Source organism: Chiloscyllium punctatum, unplaced genomic scaffold, assembly GCF_047496795.1.
Source record: "Chiloscyllium punctatum isolate Juve2018m unplaced genomic scaffold, sChiPun1.3 scaffold_175, whole genome shotgun sequence".
NCBI lineage: Eukaryota > Metazoa > Chordata > Chondrichthyes > Orectolobiformes > Hemiscylliidae > Chiloscyllium > Chiloscyllium punctatum.
In genome coordinates, this window is record NW_027309909.1 from 530,633 (window position 1) to 556,178 (window position 25,546).

Here is a 25,546-nt window from a genome sequence, read left to right on the forward strand (position 1 = left end):
GATTCTCCATCTTTGGTTCTTCAAATACTGGTCAACTTAATCACAATCTGCACATGATGTCGAGATTTCAGTCTGCAAATCTTCACCATCTAGCACCCTGTATAAAGGAATATGCACAGATTAGAAATTCAGAACAGACTATTCTAGTTTCTCTGGAATATCTTTTCCCCTTTCTTCCCCCAAAGCTGTAACCCTCCAGTCCACTTACTCTCTCCCACCATTCTGACTCTGCTGCCCCTAATGTACACCCTCCCCATTCTCATGGAGTTACTGATAAACAGATCCATGCCACCACTTCCCGTCCCTGGTTAGACTCTGCACCCTTTCTGGGTTTACTCCCTTTCCCTTCAGTTGCTGCAAGTCAATAATGTAAGAGCAGAATGAAACAGACGGAAACAGAAAGGGAGGTGGCAGATCCTGGACAGAAGAGGAATCTTCAGTCTGGGAGAATGGGTCAGATTCTTCCTTGTTTCTCATTAGTTTATTCCCAGCATTACAATGAACTGGGGATGGAGAGTGGTCCCACGAGGGTGTAGTGACACTTTGACCCCCCAACTGATCAATACGACAAGCAGATACGTCCCTCCTCTAGCCAATCACATTGTGAAATACTGTCCCCTAATTATCCCAAAACACGTGCTCCAAAACCCGCCTACATTCTGTACATATACAGTGCCGGGTTTCCCCACACACCTGTGGTTTCTGCCTCAGGAATTATGGGAGTTGCAGTCCCCATGAAGTCACTGGAGCCCTGTCTCTGGAAAGTGAATGAAACGTGTGGGGTGGAAGGGTGTTGTGTATAGGATCCCCATTCAGACAGAAAGGACATATGGCTTGTCACTGGGTTTTACTGAGATATCTGGTTAGACAACCCAATTTCTGACGTAAGGAATATAGATTCAGTCAATTGCGGGGTGGAGGGGTCAATAAGGGGAAGCAGTTTTAGGCAGAGGTGGCTCAGTGGCTAGCACCTCTGCCTCACAGCTTCAGAGACCCTGATTTGATTCAAGCCTTAGGTGACCGTGTGGAGTTTACACGTTCTCCCAGTGGCTGCATGGTTTTGTTCGGTGTTCCAGTTTCTTCCCAAAGTCCAAAGATGTGCAGATTAGGTGGATTCGCCATGCTAAACCACAGTTCCATGCATGTGCAGGTTAAGCCATTAACCATGGGAATTACTGGGAATGGGTGAGTCTGAATTATAGGATTGGTGTGGACTCGATGGATGAATACCCTGCTTCTGCACTGCAGGGATTCTATTCTATTCTCATGAAGAAGAATGTACCTATCTCGATGTGTTGTGAATCTGTGGAATTCCCTATTCAAAACGCAGTGGATGCCAAGCTGAAGGGTGAGAGAGAGAGAGAGTTAGAGAGAGAGAGAGAGAGAGAGTTAGAGAGAGAGAGAGAGAGAGAGAGAGAGAGCGCAGGTGGGAAAATCCAGCTGAGACCGGCGTGAGCTCAATCATCACCGTATTAAATGGTGGAGCTGGTTCGAAGGGCTGCATTGCCTCTCCTGTGACCAGTGCTTATCTTCTTACGGTAATAACTGGAAAGCGGAATCCAAAACTCACCACCTTCACCAAACGAGATTTTCGGAAAATGTAGGATAGTCAAGTGGAATAGTATTCAAAACTGAGATAGTGAGGAAGTGTGTAGAAGATAATGATTTTGCAATTTTAAACTGAGGGGAGACAGTGATTTATGGTTATAGACTGTGTGGTACATTCACACTGTCCAGAAAACTCTGTTGTGAATATCTAGTCTGTAATTTATTACAAAGCCAAGGTCACTGATAACGAAAACCAAAACACCCAGGAAACATCGCCTCATTTTGTAATCTGACAAAAGACGCGTGATTAATCTGGTTGAATTTAGAACACAGATGGAAAGCGGGTAGATTAAATCCAGTCCGAAGATCCTGTGCTTAATCAAAGAAGACTACAATAGGATGAGACAGGAGTTGGTAATGTAGACTGGGAGCAAAGACTTTTCGATGGGACAGTTGACAGACAGTGGAGGAATATCAAAGCAATTTTTCGAAGTGCTCAGCAAAAGTATATATCAGTGAAAAGGAAGGACTGTCGGAAAAGGGGTAAGCTGCTATGGGTGTCTAAGGAAATAAGGGAGTCTATCAAATTGAAATAGAAGGCATACAAATTGGCAATGACCAAGGAGAAATTAGGAGATTAGAAAAACTTCAAAGGTCAACTGAAAGCTTGATGGGATTGGGTACAAAAAGAGATGAGTAGCTATGCCCAGGGACAGTTTACCCTGCTAGGGGGAAACCTATTGTTTGGTGAACGTATGGCCTCTGTAATTGTTGAAGCATTTAACAGTTACCAGAGAGATAATCCTGATCAAGTTAAAAATCACAGCACACTCCAAAAGCTTGTACTTCCAAATAAACCTGTCCGACTATAACCTGGTGATGTGTGGTTTTTAACTTTGTCCACCCCACCCCAACTCCGGCTCCTCCACATCAGCATCCCGATAGAGAGCCCCACTGAAACTGAAGCGCCTGTCAGATACTTGAGGGAGCTACAGGGGTGTGGGGGGAGGGGTGGTGACAGTGGTGTGTGGTTTAACCACAGAGTTGAACTGAACTAGACTTTTTAAACTGTTGTTGACATGGAGATAATCCTGACAGACAGTCTCTATGACAGTCACAAATCACAAAGGTAGAAGAATGGGAGCCGTACATCGGACCTGATGCTGCCTAAAGGCGTTTTGCACGTAAAATACCCAGGTAACTGCCATGTCTCATCAATAAAGACTCAAAGAAGACCTCTCAGAGTTCTGTGCCTGGTTATTCCTATCCAGCAGGGTTCAAGAATATGAGTACACAGCAGTCAGTCTCCACAGTGGAGGATACGAAGAACATGCCAGTAATTGATCAGGAGACTGAGGAAGGTGGGGACCTAGATAATAACCATTAATCTGAAAGAGTTAGAGCTGGGCAAGCTCATGGCGCTAAAGGTAGACAAGTCTCATTGCCCTGATGGAATACATCCCAGGGTACCAACAGAGTTCGTGGGAGAAATAGCAAATGCACTTCGTTACAGCATCCTACAGCAGAGACAGGCCCTTTGGCCCAAAATGGCCCATGCCAACCAGAATGTCCATCCACACTAACCCCATTTCCCTGCACTTGGCCCATCTGCTTCTGACCCTTTCCTATCCATGTATTTGTCCAAATGCCTTTTACATGTTGTTAGTGCACCCGCCTCAACCACTTCCACTGGCAGCTCATTCCATATGCGTACCACCCTCTGTGTAAAACAGTTGCCCCTCAGCTTCCCTTTTATTCTTTCTCCTCTAATCTTAAACTGATGCCCTCCAGTCCTTGGTTCCCTGGGAAAAAGACTGAGTGCATTCACCTTACCCACGCCTCTCATGATCTTATACACTTCTATAAAATATCCCCCCTCGGTTTCCTCTGCTCTAAACAAAAAAGCCCTCGCTTGTCCAACCTCTCCCTGTAACTCGGACCCCTGAGCCCTGGCATCATCCTTGGAAATTTCTTCTGCACCTTTTCCAGTTTAATAACTGAAACCTACACTGCATTCATCACATTTCCAGTGTTTCCCCACGGAGTTGGAACAGACCTGACAACGCCAATGGATTACAATCAATGATCAATAATTTACCCCGTAACAACAATCCCATTTTCATAGCTTTTTCCATGATGCAGGAATCCTTTTGTCTTTCTGGTTTCATGGTTAATTGTCCTCATACAAAACCAGTGGCTTAACTGTTCCTGGGAAATGTGCCATGATTTTTTAGACTTTCAAAAACCAATGAAATCTCTCTCCACAGTCCCCACGCTAACATGGACTTCACTGTCTCAGTACTTTTTTCCCAATCACACAGACGTTTGAAATATTCGTCCACGGGCAGAATGCACACCTTTCCATCCAAATGAAAAGGCCAATGATATTCAGGTCAGCACTGACCAAGTAACTATCCAAACTGAACATGAAGTTCAATTTGAAATTCTCAACTGCAAATCCCCCCTTTCAGTCCTGCACAACAGAGAAAACAGAAAGTGCTGGAAATCCTCAGCAGGTCTGGCAGCGTCTGAAATGCTGACAGATGCAGGAAACATTGCAGCCTTGAAGAAGTGGTTAGATTATCACACCAGGCACGTGCGCTTGATGGCCAGTATGTAGAAGATGGGGGCATTGTGTTCAACAGTTTCATACCAGAGACTCTGACCTCATTTGATTCCATGTTTCTCTGTGCTTCCCTCTTTTTCGGAAGTAGGCAGGAGTGGGAAGCAGTGGAGAATGTTAATGATGGGTGACCTTCCTAGTGAGAGGATTCGTGTACAGTAGCAGAGATCCCTTTCTGGAAGGACCTTGGTGATACCACACCTGAAGTACTGTGTATACCTTTGTTCCCCTTTCCCAAGGGAGGCTCTCCTGGTTATTGAGAGAGTAAAGGAGGGTCACCAGCCTGAGTCCTGGGATGTGGAGATAGTTAAGGGCTGCAGCTACTGGAAATCAGAGTTTATACAATGTGAATCTGGGGAAGTGCAGCAGGTCAGGCTGCATCACAGGAGCAGGAACGTTGCTGTTTTGGGTCTGAACCCATTGTCAGCCCTGATGAATAGTCCTGACCCGAAACATCAACTTTCCAGTCCCATCGTATTCATGCTGGTCATCAAGCACCTATTAATTCTAGTCCCCCGTTCTGGCACTCAGCGTGTAACCGATATTGTAGTACCTGGTGTGATCATCTCAACACTTCTTCAAGGCTGTAATGTTTCCTGCATCTGTCACCATTTCAGATGCTGCCCGACCTGCTGAGGATCTCCAGCACTTTTTGTTTTTATTGTGGATTTCCCCCATTTTGCTCAAGCACTTAGACTCAGAGAGCTGTACAGCTCCATATTTTGCTGACTATAATTCCTGGGATGGCAGGACTGATGGATGAAGAGGGATTCAATCCTCATTGAATCCTCCTTCCCTTTGGCTTTCTGAGCTGCTGACTACATCATTAATATTCTACCTCCCATTCCCTGTCCTGAATCTGACCCATCTAAGACTACACTTTTGTTCCCATCCCCCTGATAGACGAGTTAAAACCGCACCAATGGGACTGGCAAAAGCCTCCACCAGGAGATTTCTCCCAGCTCTGCCCAGGGGTAACCGGTCAGACTGGTACAGGACTCACCCAGAAACGGTCACAGTGCCTGAAGAATCTGAACCCTTCTCTGGTCCACCATTTCGCCAGTCACACGTCCAGCTGATCTATCCTCTTAGTCCTGCTCTCACTAGCACATGGCACTGAGTAAGTCTGACATTATTTTATTTCAGGAGCTACATTTTACTGTATCCCTGATCTCCCTATATCCAGCTTTCAGGACCTCATCCCTTTGTTTAGTGATGTCATTGGTATCGTTGTGTTCCACAATCACTGACTTTACCCTCCAGCTCCAGAATATCCTGCAGCTGCTCCATGATAATCGCGGATCCTGGCACCAGGGAGGTAACATACCATCTTGGATTCATGTCTGTGGCCACAGAAGTGCCTGCCTGTACCCCTGACCTTTGAATCCCCTGTCACTATAGCCCTGCCACTGTCTTTCCTCCGGTTCTGTACAGCAGAGCTATCTGTGGTATCATGAACCTGGCTGTTGCTGATTTCCCGAGAAGCCACTCCACGCATTCACCCCCAACAGAATCCCAAGCAGGATTCAGTATCTTTTTGAGAAGTGGATGATCACTGGGGATTCCTGCACTGCCTTCCTGAGCCTTTTATTTGGTTTGATGGTCCCCCATTCCCTTTCTGCCTGTGTAACCCTCACCTGCAGTGTGACGAACTCAGTAAACGTGCTGTCCATGACATTCTCCGATGCTCCACAGTGAGCCCACTCATAACTCCAGGTCTGAAAAGCAGTTTCCCAGAAGCTGTAGGTGGGCCCACTTCCTGCACACATAGCCGTCAGGGACACTGAAAGTATCCCTTATTTCCCACATTGTACAAGAGGAGCACACCACGGGTCTGAGGTCTCCTGTCACAACGTCTACGTCTCTCTACATTCAGCTAAATACTCCCATTAAGAGAATTTAAAAGAGCTTTCAACCTTCCTTCACTTCAAACATTTCCATTATATATCAAAAGCCCCAATCTTTACTTAAGCTGATACGTTATATTTTAAAAACTTAACAAATACTCTGCAGATATCACTTCCAAATTGGCTGTTCCCGTTGGGACCATGTGAATTTCTCAATGGCCTGAACTAAACTAGATTTTCAGCCTCAACTTCTCCCTGTCTCACCTCCCTCTGTTTTCACCCAACTCCAAAACGCACTCATTGAGTCAAGCAACACTCAGTGCAGCCCTGTCATTTTCATTGTCTGGTCAAACCTACACTGCCCTCAGCCTCCTGTCCTGTTCCAATGCATCACAATGGGAGCTCAGGAACTGCATCTCATCTTTCAGCTCAGCCCTTTGTAACCCCAGAGTCAACATGGACCTCAGCAGTTTCTGGATGAACAGACAGTTGTCAGAACCTGGAACATTCCACCTGAAAATGTGCTGGAATTTGAGTTCACAAAGAATTATAATGAGAATTTTGCAGGAAGTTGAAAATGAGGAGTTTATAGGTTAACATCATGAAGTGAGTGATTGGGACTAAATCTGACAGTTCCTGCAAAACGTCTAGGTATAATTTGGATACACCTGTGCCCCCACTCAGGCCAAATCGCCCATGGGGGATTCAACAACAAATTTGAACATCTTTCTGCATTTTTCTTTCCAAAAGCATTGGAGATATTTTCCCAGAGACAGAACAGACAACCCTTTCTCCTTCCACAGTAAAATGCTAATGATATTCAGATCATGATGACTCCGCTGAGTGCAGAAATCTGTTTTTTTGAGATGCCGTCCTCAATTATTCTCAATTAATATCCCATAAAAAGAATTCACAAAACAAATCTCAGCCAGTGCAGGATGAATTGGAAAGACAAATATTTCTCTGGTATGTGTCTGGTGTCGAAATGCTCCTCTTTCAAAGCAACCCTCCCCCACCCAGGAAGAGGACATGTCCATGCACCTTGCTGTACCGTGCCCCCAATAAAAATGGTGGCCATAACCCAGGACCTATCACTGACTGAGGCCCACAGCCGTTATCGCATTTGCTATAAACATGTCACCAAGAGTTTCTAATTCAGGACTAACACCCTGTACAGACGTGTAAATAAAACCTCCCAGTCTAAACTGAATCATTTTCTCCCGGTTTCCGCTGCCACTCCCCCTTCCCAGTTTCCGGCTCCTGCACACACCAAGGGCCATTCCGGGTCCAGTGACCCTTCCTCAGAACCGATGGCAGCTGGGAAAATTAGACCCCCGACAGTGTGGAAACAGGCCATTCGGTCCAACAAATCCACACTGACCCTCCGAAGAGTATCCCACCTAGACCCATTCCGCTACTCTATTATTCTAAATTTCTCCTGAACAACGCACCTCACCTTCACATCCCTGAACACGACGGGAAATTTAGCTTGGCCAGTTCACCTAACCTTCACATCTTTGGACTGCAGGAGATAGGGGTAAAAGAGTAAATAATAGGTGGGATGGAGCGACCCTTCAACAACATGGCAACATTTACTCATCTCCTCTCCCTGACCTTATCTCAGATCCAACCCTCCAACTCAGCACCGCCCTCAAACTGCCCCACTTGTCCATCTTCCTTCCCAATTATCCACTCCACCCTCTCACCATTACCCCCACCTGCATTTTCCTGTCACCTTCCCAACTACCTTCCCACCAGCCCTATACACCCATCCTATTATCTGTCCTCTTCCCCACCCTCACATTCCTGAAGAGGTGCTTCGGCCCAATATGTCAATTCACCTGCTCCTTGCATACTGCCTGACCTGCTGTGCACATCCAGCCCATACTTTAACGCAAATTGGAAGAACATCACCTCATCTTGTACCTGGGGACCCTTCAGCCCTCTGGCCTCAATACTGGATTCCATAGTTTTAAGTCCTAAGTCTCCTACATACTAGTGTCCTAGCCCCCATCCCATAGACCAGGCCCTGTTATTACATCGCCTGCAATTACAACTACCTATGGTTAGTCACTAACAGTCTACATAAACAGCTATTCACCCTCCCCCAGCCAGATCGTTATCCACTCCTTTGTCCAACTGCTCCCATCGCGTTCTTTGGAATCTATCACCACCTATCATTTACTCCTTAACCCCTACCTTCTGCATATAAACCAACACTGTTTCTCAGAAACATCAGTTCTGACGAAGGGTCATTGGGTCAGAAATGTTCACTTTGACTTCTCTTCACAGATGCTGCCAGACCTGCTGAGCATTTTCAGGATCTTCTGGTTGTTGTTTCTGATTTACAGCATCCGCAATTCCTTTGGTTTTCATTTACTGGGAGTTTGTAATTCAGGTCTAGCAGCCGACATCGTGTGTTTATCAACCCACCCAGTACACAAACTCAATTTCTCTCCCAGTCTCTCCCGTCTCTCCCACTCCCTTCACACTCACTGGGTCCCCCCCTCACAGTGACATTGCACCTGCACAGCTCATGGTCACGTGTTGGCCTGCTGGCCACACCCCTCATTCACTCCCATTGGCGGGAGGATTACACCGACTCCCCTATTGGTCTGAAGCTGCCATCAATCAGCCAGATCCCATTGTGACTTGAGTGGTAGGAGGCTGAGGGGTGACCTCAGAGTTTTATAAAATCATGAACGGGATACAGAGACAAGGCCTTTTCCCTGGGGTTAGGATTTCCAGAACGAGGGGGCATAAGTTTAAGGTGAGAGGAGAATGATATAAAAGAGACACAAGGGGCAACTTCTTTCATGTGTGTGTATGGAATCTACTGTCAGGGAAGTGGTGACAGCTGGTATAGTTCCACCATTTGAAAGGCAGCTGGATGGGTATATGAATAGGAAGGGCGGAGTGTGATATGGGCCAACTGCTCTCATATAGGTCTAGATTAGTTTGGGATATCTGGTTGGTGTGGACTAGTTTGACTAAAGGGTTTGTTTCTTTGCTGTACATGATTGTGGCTCTGCCCTGGGATGAGCTTCATCATTCAGTGAATGGGGCAGTATCACAGAGCACAGGGGCTGGGGGCTATTCAGCCCATTGGGGCTGTTATTTCTTCCTCTGGAGATGCTGCCAATCTGCCCTTACTCCACTCCTATTTACCAGTAGCCCTCCACATTTATCCTCAAATAGTTAAATTCCAAAACTGTTTTGACAATAACAAAAGCAGCATCCAGCTGTGGTTCAAACTGTTCCAGATGCTCAGAACCTACTGAATAAAATAGCCTTCACATTTTAACCTGCATTATTTGCCAATTACTTGAAAGTAGTTACTAAAAATTGTGACAATAATTTCTCTCAGTGTCTCTGTAAATTAAATATCCTGGAAACAAATCTGTTTCTGGTTGAAATCACTGCCTAACCTTAGCTCCAAGGAGAATTGTCAGGCCTTTGCTAACTCTCCATAAAAGAGAAATCTATCTTAATTTGAATTTATTTGTGTCATAGAGATGCACAGCACAGAAACAGACACTTCGGTCCAACTCGACAATGCCGCCCAGATATCCTAAATTAATCTTGTCCCATTTGCCAACACTTGGCCCATATCCTTCTAAAAGTTTCCTAAACACGTACCCAATCAGATGCCTTTTAAATGTAATCGTACCAGCCTCCACACTTCCTCTGGCAGCTCATTCCATACACGTACCATAATCAGCTTGAGAACATTGCTCTTTAGATCGCCTTTCTATCTTTTCCCTCACATCTCACGTCTGTGCTCTCTGGTTTTGGACTCCCCTAACCTGGGAATAAGACCCTGGCTGTTCACCCTAACCATGTCCTTCACGATTTATCAATCTCGAAGGTCACCTCTCAGCATCCGATGCTCCAGTGAAAACAGCCCGAGCCTATTCAGCCTCTCTTTATGGGTCAAACCCTCAACCCTGGAAACATCTTTGCACATCTTTTCTGAATCCTTTCAAGTTTTATAATATCATTCCGATAGCAGGGTGACCAGGACTGAAAGCAGAATTCCAGAAATGGCTGAATCAATGTCCTGTACAGCTGCAAAATAATGTCGCAACTCCTATACATAATGCACAGACCAATAAAGGCAAGTTAACCAAACGCCTTCTTCACCACCCTGCCTATTCCACTTTCAAAGAACTATGAACCTGCACCTCAACATCTCTTTGTTCAGCAACACTCCCCAGGCCCTTCCCATTAAATGTATAAGTCCTGTCCTGATTTGTTTTTCCAAAATGCAGCACCTCACATTTATCTGAATTCCACTCCATCTGACACTCCTCCGCCCAGTTGATTGAAGTCTCATTGTACTCGGAGGTAACTTTCTTCCCTGTCCACTGCATCTCCAATTTTGATGTCTATGTAAAGTCACTAATCATAGCTCCTATATTCACATAGAAATCACTTATATAAATGATGAAAAGCAGTGGACCCAACACCAAATCTTACACCATATTGCTCATCACAGGCCTCCAGTCCGAAAAGCAAACCTCCACCACTATCCTCTGTCTCCAATTTTCCAGCCAAATTTGTATAATTTGTTAACCAGTCTGTTATGTTGAACCTGTTGAACATCTATCTGAAGACCAAGTTAGTGATTTCCATGCACAAAGCCATGCTGACTATCCCTAATTATTTCTTGCCTTTCCAATTCCATCCAAATCCTGTCCCTGAGAAGCCCTTCCAACAACTTGCCTGACTTCAGGCTCACCGGTGTATTGTTCCCGGGACTTTCCTCATCACCTTTCTCAAATAATGGCGCCTGTCTTACAGCACCTCACCTGTGGCTATTGGTGATACAAATATCTCAGCGAGGGGCCCGGCAATCACTACCCTAACTTCCCACAAAGTTCTGGGACACACCTGATCAGGTCCCAGGGATTTATTCAGCTTTATGTATTATAAGATATCCAGTACCTCATTCTCTGTAATATGGACACTTGTCAAGTTATCACTACTTATTTTTGCAAACTGTCTCACTTCCACATCCTCTTTAAGTAAAAGCTGACATGAAATCCTCCCACCTCCGATGGTTCCACAGACAGCCTTGCTGATCTTTGAGGGTCCCTAATCTCTGCCTGGTTACTCTTTTGTCCTAGGTGTATTTGTCGAATCTCTTTGGGTTCTCCCTTAAACCTATTTCCCAAAGCTATTTCATGTCCCTTTTTAGCTCTCATGGTTTCCCCAGACTACTGCCCTTTTACTCCTGGAGGGATTCACGCAAACCCAGCTGTCTGTACCTGCCATATCCCTCCTTCATTTTCTTGAACAGGCCCTCAATTTCTCTCGACAGGCAGCATTCCCTACACCTACCAGCCTTGGCCTTAACAGGAACATACTGTCTGTGTACTCTCTTTGTTGCAGGCCTATGGACGCAATGGCAGATGAGGACAGAGAAGTAATCATTCTCAGTCAAGAGGTGGTGTTGGGAAAGATAACAGCCTAAAGGTAGATGGGTCGTCTGGCTGTGATGGAGTGCATCCCAGGGGACTAGAACAGATGTCAGATGCTAAATAGCAAACGCACTCCTGATAATTCACTAAAATATGCTGGACTCTGGGACGGTTGTGATAGATTAGATAGCTGCAAATGTGATGTCAATATTTTAAAATGGACCTGTTAGCATAACTTCTGTAGTGGGGGAAATGCTCGATCTCTCAGGAAAGAAATAGTGAGCGATCTGGATAGAAATTGTCTCAGAGCAGACACAGCATCGATTCATGAAAGGTAGACAACACTAAGCTGAGTGGTAGAGCAATGTGTGCAGAGGCCAATGTAAGTCTGCAGAGGGATACGGATAGGTTAAGTGAGTGGGTAAGGGTCGAACAGATGGAGGACAATGTTGGGAAATGTGAGGTCATCCATTTTGGTCGGACGAACAGCTAACTGATCAAATGGTGAAAACTTGCAGCAGGCTGCTGTACAGAGGGAGCTGAGTTTCCTTGTACATGAATCAGAGGAAGTTGGTTTGCAGGTGCAGCAGGTAAGTAAGGCAGTGAAGGGAATATTGTCCTTCATTGCTAGAGGGATGGTTATGCTGCAGCTGTACAGGGTGCTGGAGAGGCCACACCTGGAGTACTGTGTACAGGTTTGGTCTCCTTACTTCAGGAAGGATGTACTGGCACTGGAGAGGGTGCAGTGGAGGATCACTAGTTTGAGTCAGGATTTCAGACGGTTGGCGTATGCGGAGAGATTGAGAAAACTAGTTCTATACTCATTGGAATTTCGGAGTATGGGGGTTTGGATAGGAAAAAAATTGCAATTATGAAGGGAGTAGATAAACTAGAAGCAGGGAGGTGATTTCCACTGGGGACGGAGCAAACTCGGGAGCAGAGAGTCAAAATAAGGGGATTTAGGACTGAGTTCAGGATGGACTTCTTCAGATAAATCTGTGAATCTGTGGAATTTTCTGCTCCGTGCAGCAGATGACGTTATCAACTTGACTATCGTGAGGTCAAAAGGTAGATTTGTGAACAGGAAAGGAATTAAGGGTTATGGTGAGAGAACAGGAAAGTGGAGCTGAGGCCATGAAAAGATCAGCCCTGACCTTATTGAAAGGCAGAGCGGGCTTGAGGGGTCAGGTAGCCTACTCCTGCTCCTCTTATGTTCCCACTTTCCAGCCATCCCTTTACCTGGGAATAGCAAAGAAATACTGAAAGTTCTCGCCTTGTACCGTCAAAATTCGCCTTTGTCCAATTTAGAACACCGTTTAGATCTGGTTTATTATTTTCTGTAACTATTTCAAAACTAGTAGAATTATCAGAGAATCCTGACAGCGTGGAAGCAGGCTATTCGGCCCATCACATCCACACTGACCCTCAAAGCCTCCTACCTTAAACCTGTAACGCTGCATTTCCCACGGCTAATCCACCTAGCCTGCGCATCCCTGAACAATCTGGGCAATTCAGCCTGGAATATCCCCCCAACCTGCATATCTTTAGATAGTGGGAGGAAACCACAGCAAACAGACGAAACCCACGCAGGTAATAACAATAAGGTGATCATCCCTTTCTTATTTCCCAGGTCAACCTAAATAACTTCGCTGGACGTAATCTCAGAATATCCTCCCTCAGCACAACTGGAATGCTACCCCTAATCAAAAAGGCCACTCCGCCCCCTCTCATGTCCCCCTTTCTATCCTTCCTCTTGCATCGATACCCTGGAACATTACGCTGCCAGTCCTACCCATCTCTGAGTAACGTTTCTGTAATACTCATGATATCCCAGTGCCACATTCAAAACCAAACCCTGAGCCCATCTGCCTTCCCTGTCAGGCCTCTTGCATTGAAGTAAATGCAGTGTAACTTGTCAGTTCTACCTGGTTCTGTGCCTTGCCCTTGCCTGCCTTGACTGTCTGACTTCTGAACTGTACCAGCCTCAGACTTACCTCTTTTCTCACTATCTCTTTGAGTTTACCCACACTCCCTCACTGGTGTAATGACTCCTGAGTAGCACGAGCAAATCTCCCTGCCTGGATATCAGACACCTTCCAATTCAGGTTCAATCCATCCTTCTTATGCACATCAACTCTACTCAAGAGGAGATTTAAAAGATGTGAATCCTTCTGCCCTACACCAGCTCCTTACCCAATCATTCATCTCCTCCATCCTGCTATTCCTAGTCTCACGAGCATGTAGCACCTGGAGTAATCCACATATTATGACCGAGGACCTGCTTTATTATATTCCAGGCTAATTTGCTACATTCTCTAATCAGGACTTTATCTTTTCCCCTTCCTATGTCATTGGCACCAATATACAATGACCTCCCACTGGTCATTCTTTCCTTTGAGAATATTCTGCTACCTGTCCGAAACATCCTTGACCCTGGCACCAGGGAGGTACTACCCCATTCTGATGTCTCACTGTCAGCTGCAGAAGCAGCAGTCTGTGACCGACTAGAAAGTCCCTTATCATCCTTGAGCGTTTGGAATCTGATAGACCTCTCATTGTAGTGGAGCCAATCTCAGTACCAGTAACTTGGCTGTCAGTGCAACATTCCCTGAAAGTCTATGACAACCTACATTATCCAAAACAGTAAACTTGTTTGAGATGGGGATAGCCACAGGAGACTCATGGCTGAAAAAAAATGTGTTGCTGGAAAAGCACAGCAGGTCAGGTAGCACGAAAGGAACAGGAGAATCGACTTTTCGAGCATAAGCCCTTCTTATGCCCGAAACGTCGATTCTCCTGCTCCTTTGATGCTGCCTGACCTGCTGCGCTTTTCTAGCAACACATTTTTCAGCTCTGATCTCCAGCATCTGCAGTCCTCACTTTCTCCACAGGAGACTCATGCTCTACCCACCTCCCTCTCCTACCTTTCCGAGAGGTAACCCATCTACCTGACTGTATCTGCAGTTTTTCAGCCTGAAACTGCCACCTATCACACATCCTGACTCTTGTAAATTCTTCATTACCATTAAGCACCACTCCATCTGATCCATGTGATCCAAGAGGATTTGCATCACTTCCTGCATGCTATCATCAGGATCACTCAAACTCCCCCTACTCTCCTCCAGGAAGTGCACATCACTGTACGAATGGCCATCTCTGGATAATGTGAAGTTGTTCATTTTGCAGGAGGTAAGAAAAGAACAGAGGACTATTTATATGGTGGGAACTGTAGAAAGCTGCAACACAAAAGGGACCAGGGGGTAATTGTGCAGGAAACACAGAAAGCCAGCACACAGTTACAACAGGTCATCAGGAAGGGAGATGAAACGTCGTTCCTTGTTTGAAGGGATTGCAGTATAAGAGTTTGGAGTATATACCTGAGAGCAACTTTATAAAGTGCGAGTGAGACCACAAATGGAGTAATGAGACACGTTTTGGTCCCTTTATTTAAGGAAAGACATCACTTCATCGGAGGCATTTTGAGAAGATTGACTGGGATGATCCCTGGTTTGCAGGGACTCTCTTTTAAGAAAAGGCTGAAGAAGTTGGGACTCGACTCACTGGATTTGGGGGAGAATGAGAGGGGATCTTATTGAAACATATAGGCTTATTAAGGGGTATGACAGGGTAAATACTGAGAGGATGTGTCCCATCATGAGGGAACCTGGAACCAGAATCTGGTCAGTTGCAGAATCAAGGGTTCTGTTTTAGATTTGTCAACTTTAATGCAACACAGATATGGGTAAGGGGTTTCAATAGCAGTGGACCTGGAGAAAAGCAACATTTTAGAGATTGGAGTTCCTGGTGTTTGCGATTATGTAGATGTCTGATCAGAAGGTCACCTTGGGGTCAGAATATGAGAGCAATATTGTGAAGGGTGTAGTTCTGCCTCAGGCATTTCCCAGTGAGAGGGAGGGGCTCAGCAGTAAGGCAAAGGAATGTGTAATAGCAACTGAAGGCAATGGGTTTAACCATTGCAGTGTTTCATTGGAGGAAATTGCAGCCAATCGAGTGGTAAGCAGTTTGATGAATGAGTGACAGTGGAGCAATGGAGAGGGATGATAGGGAGAGAGAGCTGGGCATCGTCAGTGTACATGTGAAACCAATACGATGTCACCTCCTGGCAGTGTGTAGGTGAGATACAGGAGGGGACAAAGATAGATCCTGGATGGACACCACATATGAGGAATTTAGAAAGGAAAGGGAGAGTGGAGATGGAGCAGGATTTTCCAACAACCGTGAGGTCAAATATTAGTTCTTAGCAGAATTGGAGAGAAGGGCATAACCAGAAAAGACAGACAGAACAAGGAACAATATTTGTGAATGGGTGAGGGGGAGCCCGACTCCAAAACTGCTATTTCTACATCTGTGACATCACCCAACTCCACCCTAGTCTCAGCTCATTTACTGAAATACTCATCCATCCTTGTGTTATCTCCAGACTTCATTATCCAAACACACTCCTGGCCAGCTTCCCACATTCAACTTACATGCTCCCGCTCCCGCTCCCGCTCCACCAAGAACATGCAGGTCCTGGGCCACCTCCACTGTATCTAAAACCCTACTGCCCAAGTGCTCACTTGTACCAAAACTTGTTGATCCATCAAAAGGCTCCTATTAACAAGCAACAATTTTAAATCCTCACCCTTGATGCAATTCCTGGCTGTGAACATCCCTGTCTCCCTGCACCACACAACCTGTGAGATCCCGACAACTCATTTTCTTTCAGACTCCCAAAGATGCATTTATTCATTGCTTCACCTGTCTGGCTGTTTCGACACGGTCAAGGCAACACAGTCTGGAATTCGCACCCTGACCCTCTCAGACTTGCTTTCCTCCTTTAAGGTATTCCTGAAAACCTGCTCATTTGGCAATACTTTTGATCACCTGACCCAATATCCCCATCTGTGGCCTTATGTCAGAAATTCTCAATTTCTGTGAAATTACAAAAATTATAAAAATACAAACTGTTGTTGATTTGCACACATATTGTCAACTCTTCACTGGCGCTGAGTGAATAATCTGTAAGATCTCTTACCCAAGAACATTGTGGGATAACCTTCACCACACGAACTGCAGCTGGACAAGGAAGTCAAACATCACCCTCTCCACAGGCAATGGGACTTTGCCATTAATCACTGGTGTCTGTGGAGAGAAAAACACAGTTGATATTTCAGGGAGTGCTAAATGCATTACAGGAAGTGAGAATGTTGCAGAATTTGATGGTCAGAAATGGAAGGAAAATGCACTCTTTTGTTGAAAAGAAAAGAATTATTCACTGGCAAAGATACTGTGGAAAGTTTAGTCCATTTAGAGAGCAGCACATTGTCAGGGGTTGGGCAGCAGAGGAAAATTAACTTACAAAACGTCTGTGAAAGTAACAGTAAATAATAATAAACAAACCAAACAGCCTGTGCCCAAAGACTTGAACTCCCCTTCCCGCTCCACCAAGAACATGCAGGTCCTGGGCCACCTCAACTGCCAAATGCCAGGCATCTGAAGAACGCCTCTTCTGTGTTCAGATCCTCCAACCACATGGGATCAATGTGGATTTCACCAGTTTCCTCATTTCCACTCCCCCCACCTTATCCCAGAACCAGCCTTCCAATTCAGCACCGCCCTCTTGACCTACCCTACATGTCCATCTTCCTTCTCACCGATCAGCTGCTGCCTGACCTGCTGTGCTTTTCCAGCATCACACTCTTTGACATTGAAAATATACTGACTCTGAGACTGTGTAAATCCTGCCCTATCACTCCCTGCCAAGGAAGACTGCGCATGCGTCCCCCTACAGCTTGCCCCTCACAAAGTCGACGGCCACACACGTGTCCCGTGGATCACTGCCCCCAATAAAGATGGCGGCAATCACTCACACCTTTCACCATTTTCCAGTTTGCTACAAACATAGGCCTGGGATTTTCAAATTTGTGTTCTCCGATGTGCACTAAGTTCTGTAAAACGTTTCAGCCCATTCCATTAAAATTTCCTTCCCTTCCTGGTCAATAGGTCTTTCCATAACCGTGCCCTGCACCTTCACACATTTCCCAATGGCTTGGTCCCAACAACACTGTGCTGCCAGTGAAGCTTATCACGTGGTTGAGTACAGCCACGCCCCTCATTCACTCAGATTAGTTGGAGGACCTACCGGCACTGCCTGGTCCTCCAGTCCCATCCCCATCATCTTCTTGGTCTTGCACTGAGATCAATCACCAGAGGCCCATTGTGGGCTGGAGCATGCTCAGTACTTCCTGCTTTTGCTGCTGTTCATCAGGTATAAAAGAGAGAGGGCTCAGCCCTGTTTCTCCTAATGTCAGACATTAACAACAACGACTTGCATTGTGTGGAGCCTTTTACACTGACAAATCTCCTAAAGTGATTCACGAATGATAGAAACGTTGATTAAAGAGAACAACTTTAACATACATCTTTGAGGAGTACAGAGGGGGTTAGGAAGGATATTGAAGAGTTTATTTTTTAGATTAGATTATTTAGACAAACCGTCTAAAGAGCAACCCACCCAGACCTATTCCCCTACATCTAACACTACGGCAATTTAGCATGGCCAATTCACCTAACCCGCACATTTTTGGACTGTGCGAGGAAACCGGAGCACCCAGAGGAAACCCACGCAGATACGGGGAGAATGCGCAAACTCCACACAGACAGTTGCCTGAGGTGGGAATATAACCCGGGTCTCTGGCGCTGAGAGGCGGCAGTGTTAACCACTGTGCCACCGTGCCGCCCATCTGCAGCTGTCCTCTGCACCTCCAATCATGGAGTGACGTCTGTGGGGAACAGCTTACAACGGAGGCAGATAGTGGCTAACCATAATTTAGCAACCCCATTTCCTAGCCCCCGACCCCACACACCAGTCCTTGTTCTCACAGCCTGCCATTACACACTACCTAAGGTTAGCCACTAACAGTCTCCATTAACAGCTAGTCGCCCTCCCCCAGCCAGATCGTTATCGATTCCTTTATCCAGCTCTTCTTCTCGCTCTATCCCCACCTATCCTTTACTCCTTACATCCTCCCCTAAACCCTACCTTCTGCATGTAAACCAACATTTTTTCTCTCAGTATCAGTTCTGAGGAAGGGACACCGGATCTGAAATGTTAACTCTGATTTCTCTTCACAGATGCTGCCAGACCTGCTGAGCTTTTCCAGAACCTCCTGGTTGTTGTTTCTGATTTACATCTCCCGCAGTTACTTTGGTTCTAATTTACTGGGAGTTTGTAATTCAGGTCCCACAGCCTCTGTCCCAGTCTCTGCTGTCTCTCCCAACCCCAAACAGTGACACTGCACCTGCACAGCTCATGGACGTGTGTCATCTTGCTGGCCACACCCCTAATTCACTCCCATTGGCTGCAGGACCACACAGACTCTCCTCCCATTGGTGTGGAGCTGCTGTCAATCAGCTGGGCCCCATTGTGATGAGAGTGGAGGGCTCCTCCCTCTCTCTGCCCTGAGATGAGCTTCATCATTCACAGAGAATGGGGCAGTATCACAGAGCACAGGGCCTGGGGGCTATTCAGCCCATTGGGGCTGTACTCTCTCCCGCTGGAGATGCTGCAAATCTGTCCGAATTCCCCTCCTATTTGCCCACAGCCCCCAAATCTTTCCTTCAAAATTAAAATTCCAAGTCTATTTCAGAATACCTGCTGAATCTGTCGTTAAGACTGTTCCAGATGCTCAGAACTTATTGAGTAAAATAATGTTCTCATTTTCACTTTGTATTATTTGCCAATTACTTGAAAGTAGTTACTAAAAGTTGTGACAGTGTGAACAATTCCTCTCTCTCCGCAAATTCAATATATTGGAACCAAATCTGCACCAGGTCAAAATCACTGCTTCACCTTCTCAGCTCCAAGGACAATTATCTGTGCTGCAGCTTGCTCTCCTCAAAAGAGGAACACATCTTAGTTTATTAACGTCATAGACATGTACAGCACAGAAACAGATCTTCGGTCCAATTCGTCCATGCCAACTAGGAATCCTAAACTACTGGAGTCCCATTTTCCAGCTATTGGCCTGTATCCATCAAAACCCTTACTGTTCACGTACCCAATCGGATGCCTTTTAAATGTTGTGATTTTATCAGCCTCTACTACTTCATCTGGCAGCTCATTCCATACACACACCACACTCAGCTTGAAAACGTTGTCCTTAGATTCCTTTTAAATCGTTGCCCTCTCAACCATGTGCTCTAGTTTTGGACCCACCTAACCTGAGGAAAAAGAACCCCGGCTGCTCACCTTATCCATGCCCCTCGTGATTTTATAAATCTCCATGAAATCACCTCTCAGTCTTGGACTCTCCAGGGAAATTAACCCCAGCCTATTCAGCCTCTCCCTGTAGCCCAAATCCTCCAAACCTGGCAACGTTTTTGTAAATCTTGTCCGAACCTTTTCACGTTTCACAACATCCTTCCCAGAACAGGGAAATTCAAATTGAAAACAGAATACGAGAAATGGCTTCATCAATGTCTTTTAAATGTTGTAATTGTACTAGCCTCCACCCCTTCCCTTTGCAGCTCACTCCAAACATGCACTGTCCTCAAACTGTCCAATTCTGGCAAAGTCCTTGCAAACAATTTCTGAAATGTTTCAAGTTTCACAACATCATTCCTGGAACAGGGAGATTGGAACTGAAAAAAGAATTCCAGAAGAGCCTTAATCAATGTCCTGTACAACCACAACATGACGGAGAGCATAACAAACGCTCCATTCACTCCCTTGCCTACCTGTGACTCTACTTTCAAGGAACGATGAACCTGCACTCCAAGATCTGTTTGCTCAGCAACATTCCCCAGGACCTTACCAGTAAGTGTATAAGTCCTGCCCTGATTTGCCTTTACAAAATCCAACAGCTAACATTTATCTAAATTGAACTCTATCTGCCATTCCTTGCTCCACTGGCCCATCTGATCAAGATCCTGTTGTATTCTGAACTAACCTTCTTCGCTGTCCACTACACCTCCAATTTTGGTGCCTTGTGTACAGCTACTAACCATACCTCATATTCACACCCAAGTCATTTATTTAAGGACCCAATAATCGATCCTTGTAGCTCACTGCTGCTCACAGTCCTCCAGTCCACAAAGCAAATCTCCATCATCACTCTCTGTCTCCTACCATCAAGCCAGTTTTGTACCCAAATGGCTTGTTCTCCCTTCATTCCATGTTATGTAACCTTGCTAACCAGTCTGCTTTGTGGAACCTTGTCGAATGTCCATATAAACAACGTTCACAGCCTGGTTTAATCAATTTTCTTTGTCACTTCAAAACATTCAGTCAAGTTAGTGAGACACGATTGTGCACGTACAAAGCCACATTGACAACAGGAGAAAGTGAGGACTGCAGACACTGGAGATCAGAGCTGAAAACGTGTTGCTGGAAAAGCGCAGCAGGTCACGCAGCATCCAAGGAACAGGAGAATCGATGTTTTGAGAAGGGCTGATACCCGAAACGCCGACTCTCCTGTTCTTTGGATGCTGCCAGACCTGCTGCGCCTTTCCAGCAACACGTTTTCAGCTCCACATTGACAACAGTCAATGATTATTCCTTACTTTTTCCAAACAGATGGATATCCTGTCCCTCAGAATCCCTTCCAACAACTTGCCTGCCACTGACTTCAGGCTCACTATTCTCTTGTTCCATGGCCTCTCCTTACCACCTTTTTTAAAATAATGGCACCTCACCTGTCACTATCAATGATACAAATACCTCAGAAGAGGCCCAGCAATCACTTCCCTCGATTTCGAGACAGTTCCGGGTTACATCTGATCATGTCCCAGGGCTTTATCCACCTTGATGCGATTCAAGACATCCAGTACACTCCACTCTAACATGGATACTTTTGAAGTTCTCTCTGTTTATTTCTCCAAACTCTCGAGCTTCCATATCTTTCTCCAGTAAAAATGACGTGAAATATTTGCATATCTTTCCAACCCCCCAGTGGTTCCATAGACAGCCTCGTTAATCTTTAAGGGGTCCTATTCTCTGGTCCAGTTCATCTTTTGTCTGTGATATATTTGTTTAAACTCTTTGGATTCTACTTAAACCATTTCCTGAAGCTATTTCATGTAAAACAGCATCAGCAGCAAGCAACAGAGCTAAGTGATCCTACATCCAATGGAACAGATCGGAGCTCTGCAGTTCTGCCACACCCAGTTGTGAACGGTGATGGACATTTAAACAACTTACTGGAGGAAGTATCACAGATATCCTCACCCTTACTGATGGAGGGGTCTCACACACCCATGCACCAGATAAGACAACAGCATTTGCTGCAATCTTCAGCCAGAAGTGCAAAGTGGGATGATCCATCTGAGCCTTCTCCAGTGGTTGAAGCCAGTTTCATTCAGTTTGAATAACATTAAGAAATGGTTAAGTAGTGCAAAGGCTATGGGCTCTGCCAATATTCTGGCAATCATACTGATGGTTTGTGCTCCAGAACTTGCCACCCACCGAGCCAAGTACCGCTCCAGCACTGGCATCTACCGACAATGTGGAACATTGCCCCGGGATGTTCAACACAAAAACACAGGGCAATCCAACCCAGGCAAATTCCATCTATCAGTCCACACTCGATCAGCAGTAAAGTGATGGAAGATGTTATAAACATGGCTATCAAGCAGCAGCTGCTCAGCAACAGCCAGCTGAATGACACTCATTTTAGGCTCCACCAGGGCCACTCAGCTCCCGATTGTGTTACCGCCCTGATTCACAATCTGACAACTAACTGAATCCCAGAGGTGAGGCGAGTGTGACAGCCCAGTGTCACTCCAAGATCACTATTTCTAGCTGATTCTACCCTTGTCTCAGCTCACATACTCTCATCCACCTTGTGTTATCTCCAGACTTCAGTATCCAAACACACTCCTGGCCAGCTTCCCACATTCAACCTCCCTGTAATCTTAAGAAAATCTAAATTTCTGCTGCCCAAGTACTCCCTCGTACCAAAACTTGTTGATCCATCAAAAGACTCCTATTCATCATCAACAACATAGAGCCACAGAGATGTACATTATGGAAACAGACCCTTCAATCCAACCCATCCATACCGACCAGATATCCCAACCAAATCTAGTCTCACCTGCCAGCATCCGGCCCACATCCCTCAATTTAAAATTCTCACCCTTGATTTAATTTCTGGTTGTGATCATCCCTAGCTCGCCGCATCACACATCCTTGAAGACCTCAACAACCCATTCTGTTCGAGACTCCCAATGATCTGTTAATTCATTACTTCACCTGTGTGGCTGCTTTTATAGTTGCCAAAGCAACATTTTCTGAAATTCGCAGCCAAAACTTCTCAGGTCTGCTTTCCTCCTTTAAGACATTCCTCAAAGCCTGCTTATTTGGCAATGCTTTTGGTCACCTGACCTAATATCATCAGTCTCTGACCTTATGTCTAAAGTTCCCAATAATATTTTGGTGAAATTATAAGCAGGATAATAAAACTACAAACTGTTCTTGATTTGGACATTACCTTCAAATCATCACTATTGCTGTAATGAATACTCTGTAATGTCTCTTACCCAACCACATTGTGGGAGCACCTTCTCCACACAAACTGCAGCTGTACACAAAAGTCAAACATCACCCTCTCCCCAGGCAACAGGGCTTTGGCATTAATCACTGGTATCTGTGGAAGGAGAAACACAGCTGATGTTTCAGGGAGTGCAAAACGGATTACAGGGAATGAAAATGGTGCAGAATTTGATAGTCAGAAATGGAAGGAAAATACACTTGCTTATTGGAAGAAATAATTCTTGAATGTCAAAGATTTTTCAGAAAAAAATTAATAAGTAGCACATGGTCAGGGGCTGGGTAGCAGTGAAAAATTAACTTACAAACATGTCTGTAAAAGTAATCGTAAAATACTAAACAGACCAAAAATACACCCATTGTTCGATACTGAGCAAGCTAGATATTGACAAAGTGGTCATAAGGCAGCCCAGAGATGAAGCAGAGTTGTATAAGCTGTTATGATCCCACAGTCATAGAGATGTATAGCACCGACACAGACCCTTCGGTTTAACTCATCCATGCCAGCCAGGTATCCGAACCTAATCTATTCCCATTTGCCAACACTTGGCCCATATCCCTGTAAATGCTTCCTAATCAGATCATGTGTCTATTTAGATGCCTTCAATGAGTTTTAATTGTACTAGCCTCCACCACCTTCTCTGGCAGCTCATTCCACAAACTGCATGAAAGAGTTTTCCTTTAGGCCCCTTTGAATTTTTGCCCCGTTCACCCGAAAGCAATGTCCTCTACTTTTGAACACCACTACTCCAGGGAAAACATCTTGTTCATTTACTCTGTTCATGCTCCTCATGATTTTATAAACCTCCATAACATCACCACTCAGCCTATGGCACTCCAGGGAAAACAGCCCCAGCCTATTATGCCTCATCCTGTAGCTCAAATCCTCCAACTCGAACAACATCCTTGTAAGTCTTTTTTGAAACCTTTCATGTTTCACAGCACCCTTCTGATAGGAGGCAGGCCAGAATTGCACACAATATTCCAAAAGTGGCCTAACGAATGTCCTGTACAGCAACATGACCTCCCACATCCTATACTCAATGCTCTAACCAACAAAGGGAAATACACTGAACACCTTCTTCATCATCCTATCTACCTGCAACTTGACTTGCAAGGACTATGAATCTGCAGTCCAAGGTCTCTTTGTTCCACAAGCGTCTCCAGGGCCTTGCCATTCAGTGTATAAGTCCTGGGCTGAAAAACGTGTAGCTGGAAAAGCACAGCAGGTCAGGCAGCATCCAAAGATCAGGAGAATCGACGTTTCGGGAATGAGCCTTCTTCAGGAATCCTGAAGAAGGGCTTATGCCTGAAATGTCGATTCTCCTGATCTTAGGATGCTGCTTGACCTGCTGTGATTTTCCAGCAACAGTTTTCAGCTCTGATCTCCAGCATCTGCAGTCTTCACTTTCCCCTAGTGTATAAGTCCTGCCCTGACTTGCTTTTCCAAAATGCAGCACCTCACATTTATCTAAATTAATCTGTATCTGATCAATATCTCACTGGAACCTGAGGTGACCTTCTTCACGATGCACAATACCTCCAATTTTGAATGACCTGCAAACTCAGTTACAATAGCAAGTCATTTAAATGAATGACGAAACAAATCCAGAAATAAACATCCATTTCTCCGAGTTTGAACGTGCTCTGTGTAAATCCTGCCCAATGACTCTGTACCAGAGAAAGGCTGCACCTTGCCCCCTACAAAGATGGCGGCCGCGCACGTGTCCACTGAATCGTTGCCCCAAATAAAGATGCCAGCACTCACTCAGGCCTGCAGCCCCGTTTACTACAAACACAGGATGGGATGTTCAAATTTGTGTTTTCCGGCGTGCACAACATGTTTGTAAAACCTCTCCGCTCATAGCAACACAGTTTTTCTCCCGTTTCCCTCTGTTTATTTATTTATTTCCTTACCGTATCCTTTCGCTCCATTACTTCCTGAGAATTCATCACAGCGACTCTCCTCCACGCGCGAGGGTGATCACGTGGTTCTGCCACTTGTTCACTTTGATTCGTTGGAGGACCAACCTCCCGCCAGGTCCTCCAGCTCCGCCCACCGTCCTTTCATTGGTCCGGTGCTAACATCAATCACCCGGGGTCCCTTTGTTGGCTAGAGCATGCGCAGTGCGTCCTGCTTTTGCTGATATGTTTGGTAATGTGATGGGAGAGTTTACTGAGATGTAAAAACAATGACTGCAGATGCTGAATTCCAAATACTGGATTAGTGGTGCTGGAAGAGCACAACAGTTCAGGCAGCATCCAACGAGCAGCGAAATCGAAGTTTCGGGCAAAAGCCCTTCATCAGGAATATTTCAGTGAGCCTGAAGCGTGGAGAGATAAGCTAGAGGAGGCTGGGGGTGGGGAGAGAGTAGCATAGAGTATTTTTGTAGAGAGAGGAGGAAAACTTCTTCAAGGCAGACATCCTTGCAAGAGGTTTCGCAGTAGAGTTAAAATCAACAAGGTAAAAACAATACCTGCAGATGCTGAAAACCAAACACTGGATTAGTGGTGCTGGAAGAGCACAGCAGTTCAGGCAGCGATTTACTGAGGG

The 25,546-nt window shown here is 45.5% G+C and overlaps 1 long non-coding RNA gene across 1 annotated transcript; it reads right to left on the reverse strand.

Annotated features, from left to right (window-relative positions):
* Window positions 1–24,972, reverse strand: LOC140471866 (uncharacterized). Its single transcript, XR_011957234.1, has 3 exons — window positions 24,910–24,972; window positions 16,480–16,586; window positions 1–97 (listed from the first exon to the last, which is right to left on the reverse strand). It is a non-coding gene; the product is annotated as an uncharacterized lncRNA (long non-coding RNA).
* Window positions 24,973–25,546: the final 574 nt, after the last annotated feature.